Source organism: Berghia stephanieae, chromosome 12 (assembly GCF_034508935.2).
Source record: "Berghia stephanieae isolate SIO BIC M18660-M18661 chromosome 12, UCSD_Bste_1.3, whole genome shotgun sequence".
In the NCBI taxonomy this organism is placed as follows: domain Eukaryota; kingdom Metazoa; phylum Mollusca; class Gastropoda; order Nudibranchia; family Aeolidiidae; genus Berghia; species Berghia stephanieae.
This window is the reverse complement of record NC_088371.1, coordinates 24,512,742-24,520,680: the sequence shown is the minus strand read 5'-3', so window position 1 is coordinate 24,520,680 and position 7,939 is coordinate 24,512,742.

Here is a 7,939-nt window from a genome sequence, read left to right as displayed (position 1 = left end):
AATAATAATAATAATAACAAAAATAATTGAGCTTTCATAAAGCGCAATATCCACTAACCGTGCTCAAAGCGCTTTACAGGGGCCCCTGGTCAACAGCAACACTTAACATTTAGGACGGGGCATGACGACTGTTATGCGATATTACAATTTTTTCGGACAGAGATAACTCTGTTAACGGCCAGGAACTCATTTTACCCCTGAGTGCCGTGAGAGAATATGAGTAAAGAGCCTTTTCCAAGGACTCAACTATGCGCCGATCGAGGCTCGAACCCAGGGCCTTCCGATCCGAAAGCGAGTGTCATACCACCAGACCACATAGCCGCACAAGACTGATATCAATATACCGGGCATTCAGATTGACGAATTAGATTGAAAAAGTTCCATTTCGTGAAAAAAAGAAAAAAAATCACTTTGGCCAAACGGGCATTTAGGAAGAAGGCACTCTCGTGGAAATCAAAGTAGTAGTAGTAGTAGTAGAAGTATAGTAGTAGTAGTAGTAGTAGTAGTAGTAGTAGTAGTAGTAGTAGTAGTAGTAGTAGTAGTAGTAGTAGTAGTTGTAGTAGTTAGTAGTAGTAGTATAGTAGTAGTAGTTAGTAGTAGTAGTAGTAGTAGTAGTAGTAAGTAGTAGTAGTAGTATAGTAGTAGTAGTAGTAGTAGTAGTAGTAGTAGTAAATAGTAGTAGTAGTAGAGTAGTAGTAGTATAGTAGTAGTAGTAGTAGTAGTAGTAGTAGTAGTAGTAGTAGTAGATAGTAGTAGTAGTAGTAAGTAGTAGTAGTAGTAGTAAGTAGTAGTAGTAGTAGTAGTATAGTAGTAGTAGTAGTAGTAGTAGTAGTAGTAGTAGTAGTAGTAGTAGTAGTATAGTAGTAGTAGTTAAGTAGTAGTAATAGTAGTAGTAGTAGTAGTAAGTATAGTAGTAGTATAGTAGTAGTAGTAGTAGTAGTAGTAGTAGTAAGTAGTAGTAGTAGTAGATATAGTAAGTAATAGTAGTAGTAGTAGTAGTAGTAGTAGTAGTAGTAGCAGTAGTAGTAGCAGTAGTAGTAGGTTGTGGTGGTGGTGGTAGTGATGGTGCTAGTGATGGTGGTAGTCCTTTAGACAGTCGTGGAATCTCAGGATAACGGCATAATACATTTTAGTTGGTGTTGTGTCATCGTTATTTTTTCCTTAATGTATCATAACTTTATGCTACTTAAATTACAAGTATCCAATACGCCTCAATAGTCGTAACGTCACTTCCCTCGTAATGACGCATGGTAACTTAGTAACTGGCTCTAAACTATCGGAACAATGGCGGACGCCCTTATGAAATATTTCTCCGCCGAGCAAGAGAGCGTATCCAGAGGGAAAAAAGACATAAATCTGATCATGTTGTGACTTTTACACATACTGATCACAAGACATATGAAAAGTTCTAGCCAGCATGAAGAATAAATAGTACCGATTTTCTTTGTTGAGAACCACGATGGCCGCCGTTGCTGGGCGTCGTGACATCAGACTATTGAATCCAATTCTATTGAATATGTTGAGTGTGTAAAATAATACAGGTGCAAATTGAGTACTGTGTTGAAACGTGTGTTTTGTTTATTGTTATGTTTTGGATTTATTTTTGGTGTGTGTTCTTCATTTGGAGATTTTTAAAATATATAATAGTTATTGTATTCAGAAGAAAACGAAGATAGGAAGGGTAAACAAATAAACAAACAAGCAAACTAAACAACCCTGTACTTTCTTTATTGAGTTTAGTCTGCTTGATGAAATAAGAAAAAAAAACCATTTCGAAATAACACGAACTCACAATGGCAGCGGGAATTTGGTACCGCGAATAATATGGGGTGGGTTGAGGTGGGGGAAGAAACCGTGCACTGTTCACAGTCCGTAGAACTTCCGTTTCCTGTGTGAATGTCAAGTGCGCATGATGTCGCCACTTCCTTCATGACTTCCGGTGTGAAAGCGGTTCCGTTCAGAACCCGGAAATGACGACATTGGTCGAAAACGAAACTAGACCCAATGTCTGACTGAAATATTGCTTTTGCCGTTCACAGATAATATAACTTTTTAAAAAAATAATTTTGGCCAGGAATTCTTCACTTGATTTATTTATAATTGATTAACATTAACCATAAGTCTTCTAATAGACCAAACCGTGATACTTTTTTGCTGTCTCGAAGTCTCAGGTTTAAAGCATTTTGATTAGCTGTGTGTCATCTAGCTTAATTTATAGAATTTTTCGTTATTCTATTTTAATTCTGGCTAAAAATAGAAAACGATGTTTCGCCAGTTTTTGGCAGTGATGCTGTCCATTTTTGCTTGCATGCAATGGAAAGATAGAGAAAAGTGTGCAATAAATGAACTGTTGTGCAGTTTTTAGGTAGCAGAAAGGGGGGCGGATGTGGGGGCGGGAGAGAGAGAGTGTGAGAGACAGACAGAGATACAGAAAGAGAGAGAGAGAGACAAAGAGAGAGAGAGAGAGAGGAGAGAACGGGGGAAGGTCATAACAGTTAAAGAGACTTTGGCGTGTTCAAACTGTGTAGTGTTAGGAATTAATGGATGATATTGTTGTGATCATGTATTGGAGATTCTTTACCCCCCCCCCCCACCCTCGCCCTCCATATCTCTCTCTCTCTCTCTCTCTCTCTCTCTCTCTCTCTCTCTCTCTCTCTCTCTTCCTTCTTCTATCTATCTACCTACCTATCTATCTATCAATTTATCTGCTACATATATATCTATATATCCGCCTATCCAACTATCTATCTATCTATCTATCTATCTATCTATCATCTATCTATCTATCTATCTCTATTCCATCTATCCAACTATCTATCTATCTATCTATCTATCTATCTATCTATCTATCTATCTATCTATCCGTCTATTCAACTATCTAACAATCTATCTATCTATCTATCTATCTATCTATCCATTCACCTTACCAAACGGCACTATCACATTATCTCATTCGTCTGTAGTGTTTTATTCATCCTGTTTTGTTGATAAAGGGGAAATCCGAAACGTCCACGGTATCTGTCTTCGTCTAATAAATTGAAGCTTACATTTCTATTCTTATCTGAATTTTTTTCCTTCGAGCTTCAAGCACCAACATTTTCATATCGTCCAACACAGTGAACACTAGCTGCTACGTATGAGGATAAGCTTGGCTTACACCAAAACACTATTTGAATGAGCTTGGGGGTTTCTAGGAGTGAACAAATGTGTGGCTGGCTGGAAAACCCGGAAAGATGCGCAAATTTCATAAATTGAGTGATGTATGCAGTGGTGTAGACCACATCTTTCTGATCATTTACCACTTTAAATTTCTTTGTGTGTGTTACCTTAACCGTTTATAGATAGTATGCAGATGACGTCACTCAGGCCTTTGTTATTGTTTTTGCCATCCGCGTTTGTGAGTTGTTCTCACTAAACTGTATTAACCAGACTATAAAAGTTCATGGTTACACAGAGTTTGTGTGTTGGTCCGTTATACTTCCGGATGGCAATGTTATGAACTCCTTGGCCAAGCGCATTCTATCTATAGATAGATAGTTTGCGCTTGGCTAAGAAACTCACAACATTGCCATCCGGAAATATAACGGACCAACACACACAACTATGTGTAACCTTGAACGTTTATGGTCTGGTTAATACAGTTTAGTGAGAATTACTCATAAACATGAATGGCAAAAAAAAAAAAAAACAATAACAAAGAGCTAAATAACGTTATTTTCGCTCCCTCTATAGACAGCGATTGGTCTCAACCAGTCCTATTGAATGAATGAGTTATCTACCGACTTCAGTCCCTTGATCGGTGGACAACGATCTCAATGTTGTGGCTTCTTGTTTAAATGGATTGGATGATTTTGGATTTTTCATTTACTCACCAAGAAACCATCAGCCCCCTCCGCACCCACCCACCCCCTACCCCCACCCCCACCCCCATCCCAAAAAAATAGTGTTTACACGTGTGCATTCCTCATAATAGCTGTCACTGTGTCGGTCACAACTATGGGACAAAGAAACGCACAACATTGCCATCCGGAAGTAGAGCGGACCAACATACAAAACTATCTGTAACCTTGAACGTTTCTTGACTTGACTTACTTGACTTAGATGCCTTTCGCGTCTCGACCGAAAGATCGGGTCGCCTTGGCTGTTTCCAGTATTTCCTGTGTGAGGTGTCTCCAATATTGCCGGTCCTCTGCTAGGGTTCTCAGATTTTCAAGGTCCCCTGCCGTTATGAGACTAATGCTTTGTCCAAGTGTTGTGAGGTTTTTGTTTAGGATCACAGGGAGTGTTGTGATCGGTCTTCCTCTGAAAAGGTTCCCGTGTTTTTGGAAGTATCCCGACATGGCTTGGTTTGCTGGTATGTTTTTGTCCCTGCGTAGTATGTGACCGAAAAGTTGCCATCGTTGTTGTAAAATGTCAAGGGAGATTGGTCTTTCTTTTGTGATCTTATAGAGTGATTCATTTGAGATCTTTTTGGGGTATTTGATGTCCAGTACCCTTCTTAGCTGTGTGCGATGGAAGGCATCCAGATGTTCTTCTTCGGATTTTGTCAACGCCCAAGTGCCGCAGTTATACAGAAGTACCGGTTTTACAAGAGCATGGTACAGTTTCAGTTTGGTTTTTCTCTTTATTTTGTCACCTCTAATCCATACATTGGTGAGTTTACTGAGTGCGGCGTTTGATAGCTGTTTTCTTCTTTGTACATCCTCGGTGTCTCCAATTAGTGAGCCGACTTTCTTTGTTCTTTTCCATTCCTCTTTGTTCCTCGATATTGTTGTAAATTCGGTTTTATTGGCATTGACTTGGAGGTTATATTTCATGAGGGTATTTTGTATGATGTCTATATTTGCTGGTGTTGATCCAATAAAATCGACATCATCTGCATAGGCGATTTCTCTAGGGATTGCATTCTCAATATGAGTCGTTGGTTTTGGAATGACTTTTCGAACTTCTTTCAGAGCGTGTTCTAAGTATATTGTGAACAGAATCGGGCTCAGACTATCTCCTTGGGGGGTCCCGATGCTACTTTCGAACTGCGTCTGTTTTGTGGCCCCGTATATCCTTGGTTGTATCTTTGTGTTGCTGAGGAGAAATCGGATTATTCGGAGCTCGTCTTCGTCTACTATTTCTGTTAATATCTCCAAAAGTTTTCCTCTGTCGATCGTATCAAAGGCTGCGGACATATCGATTCCGGTTATTGTTATGGATATGTTTTCTTTGAGTGCCTTTGCTGCCAACCATTTATGTGTCCATACAACGTCCGATGTGCTTCGGTCTTGGCGAAACCCGCTTTGGCTATGTGATAGGTATTTTTCTATTTTCGGTCTAATTCTGTTGAGGACAATAGTTGACAGTGTTTTTCTTACGGTATTCAGTAATGTTATTGGGCGCAGGTTGTTTCTAGTCTGGTTAATACAGTTTAGTGAGAATTACTCATAAACGCAGATGGCAAAACACAATAAGAAAGACCCGAGACACGTCATCTTCATACTATCTATACTGATGGTGTACGTATAGCTAAGATTCTCACAAAATACGCCAGCCGGGTATAACGTACCAACACACAAAAACTACGTGTAACATTAAACTGATAATCTGATTGATATACAATTTAGTGAGAACTAATCATTAAAATGGCTGTCTACAAACAATAACTGAGATCTGAATGACCTCAATTTCGTTCCTTCCCAGTCCCCCCCCCCCCCCCCCCCCAACAGTCACAAGGTCGTAAACCACTTTCGTTTTAAAACAGAAAAAAAAAAGGAAAGAAGAAAAAAATTCCAAAGAGAATACAATGTCTCCCATACAAACTAATTATTATAAAGTACATGGGAGACAAACCACAACAAAACCACAAATAACACTTGATTATGAGGGGGGGGGGGGGAGAGAGAAGGGGGGGACACGTTTTTCACACAATGGATGATAAATCAAATCCCATTCTATATTAATAGTTTTTAAAATATGCTTCGTGTTCATTACTTTTTAACAGCGTGTTCCCAAGAAAAAGGACCAAGTGTGTTGTAAAAACACTTAACAAAAGGAAATATTGGTTAACCCTTTATCGACGAGAATGAATCTATTTCAAATAGGATTCAATAGTCGTACCGTCACTTCCTTCCTAATGACGTATGGTAACTTAGTAACACTGACTCTAAACTATCGGAACATCGGCGGACGCCGTATGAAATATTTCTCCGGCGAGCTTAAAAGCGTATCCAGAGGAAAAAAAACCCCATCAATTTGATCAGGTTTTGACTTTTACACATTCGGATCACAAGGCATATGAAAAGGGAATGAAAAGTTCTCTCCATCATGAGGAATAAAAAGTAAGAGTAGTCTGATGTCACGCCCCCGTCAACGGCGGCCATCTTGGTTCTAAACAAAGAAAATCTTTACTTTTTATTCTTTATGCTGGCGAGAACTTTTCATTCCCTTTTCATATGCCTTGTGATCCGAATGTGTAAAAGTCAAAACATGATCAAATTGATGGGGTTTTTTTTTTCCTCTGGATACGCTTTTAAGCTCGCCGGAGAAATATTTCATACGGCGTCCGCCATTGTTCCGATAGTTTAGAGCCAGTGTTACTAAGTTACCATACGTCATTAGGAAGGAAGTGACGGTACGACTATTGAATCCTATTGTCACAAGCGTCTACCAGGCGTTATTCTTTTCACCGGCCTCATGATGCAGCTTGGTTGGGTGTGTGGTTTTGTGGTATGATACACTTTGGACGGTGCAACGTTGAGTCCATGCAAAAGGCGTCACTCAGGTCTTTGTTATTGTTTTTTGCAATCCGCGTTTATGAATAATTTTCACTGAACTATATTAACCAGATTATAGATAGTTCGAAGTTGACGTCACTGAGGTCTTTGTTATTGTTTTTGCCATCCGCGTTTATGAGTAATTCTCACAAAACTGTATTAACCTGACTATAAACCTTCAATGTTACACACAGTTTGTGTGTTGGCCAGTTTTACTTCCGGATGGCAATGTTGTGAACTTCTTAGCCAAGTGCATACTATCTATAGACGTTTAAGTTTACACAAAGTTTTGTGTGTTGGTCCGTTATACTTCCGGATGGCAATGTTGTGAGTTTCTAAGCCAAGTGCACAGCATTTATTTTGGACTCTTTGTTATTAACATTTGTGTGGCTGGCTGTGAAATCCCGGAAAGATGCGCAATTTCATAAATCATATTTTCTCACCTAACTCATGACGTTCTCTCTGTCGAAAAATAAAACGTAATATCGCCTCACGAGTCCTCCATTTTAAACGTTACTGTTGACTTGGGACCCTTGTAAAGAGATGTGAGCACGTTTTATCTCTTTCCATGTCTTATCACTCCCCTTTTCTTGAGTCACCTGGTCCTCCAGGTTGGGGTTTGTCGAAGGGTTAACACCTTTTCCGTAAAACTCAAACCGTTTCAGAAACACAGACGGACAGATCATATCCTTTTTTTAGCTTGGGCGAACGATGATTTTCTGCAAATACAGAATTTATGGAGGACAACAGAGACAAAGCCGAAAGGACTCTGCTGACCCGATGACAGAGAAGTGATAAGACATGGAAAGAGATTTTTTAAAAGTTAGCTCAGGATAGAGAGGGATAGAAACTGTTTGTCTGTGGCCTATACCCTGACCCAGGGTGAAAAAGGCAATGATTATTATTATTATTATTATTATTATTATTATTATTATTATTATTATTATTATTATTATTATTATTATTATTATTATTATTATTATTATTATTATTATTATTATTATTATTATCATTATTATGAGGATGATGATGATGATGATGATGATGATGATGATGATGATGATGATGATGATGATGATGATGATGATTTATATGAAAAGCCAAACCTCAAGTTAAATTAAAACCTATCACGGCGTGTAAAGGATTAACATAGAGGTAGAAGGTAATTAACTGCACAG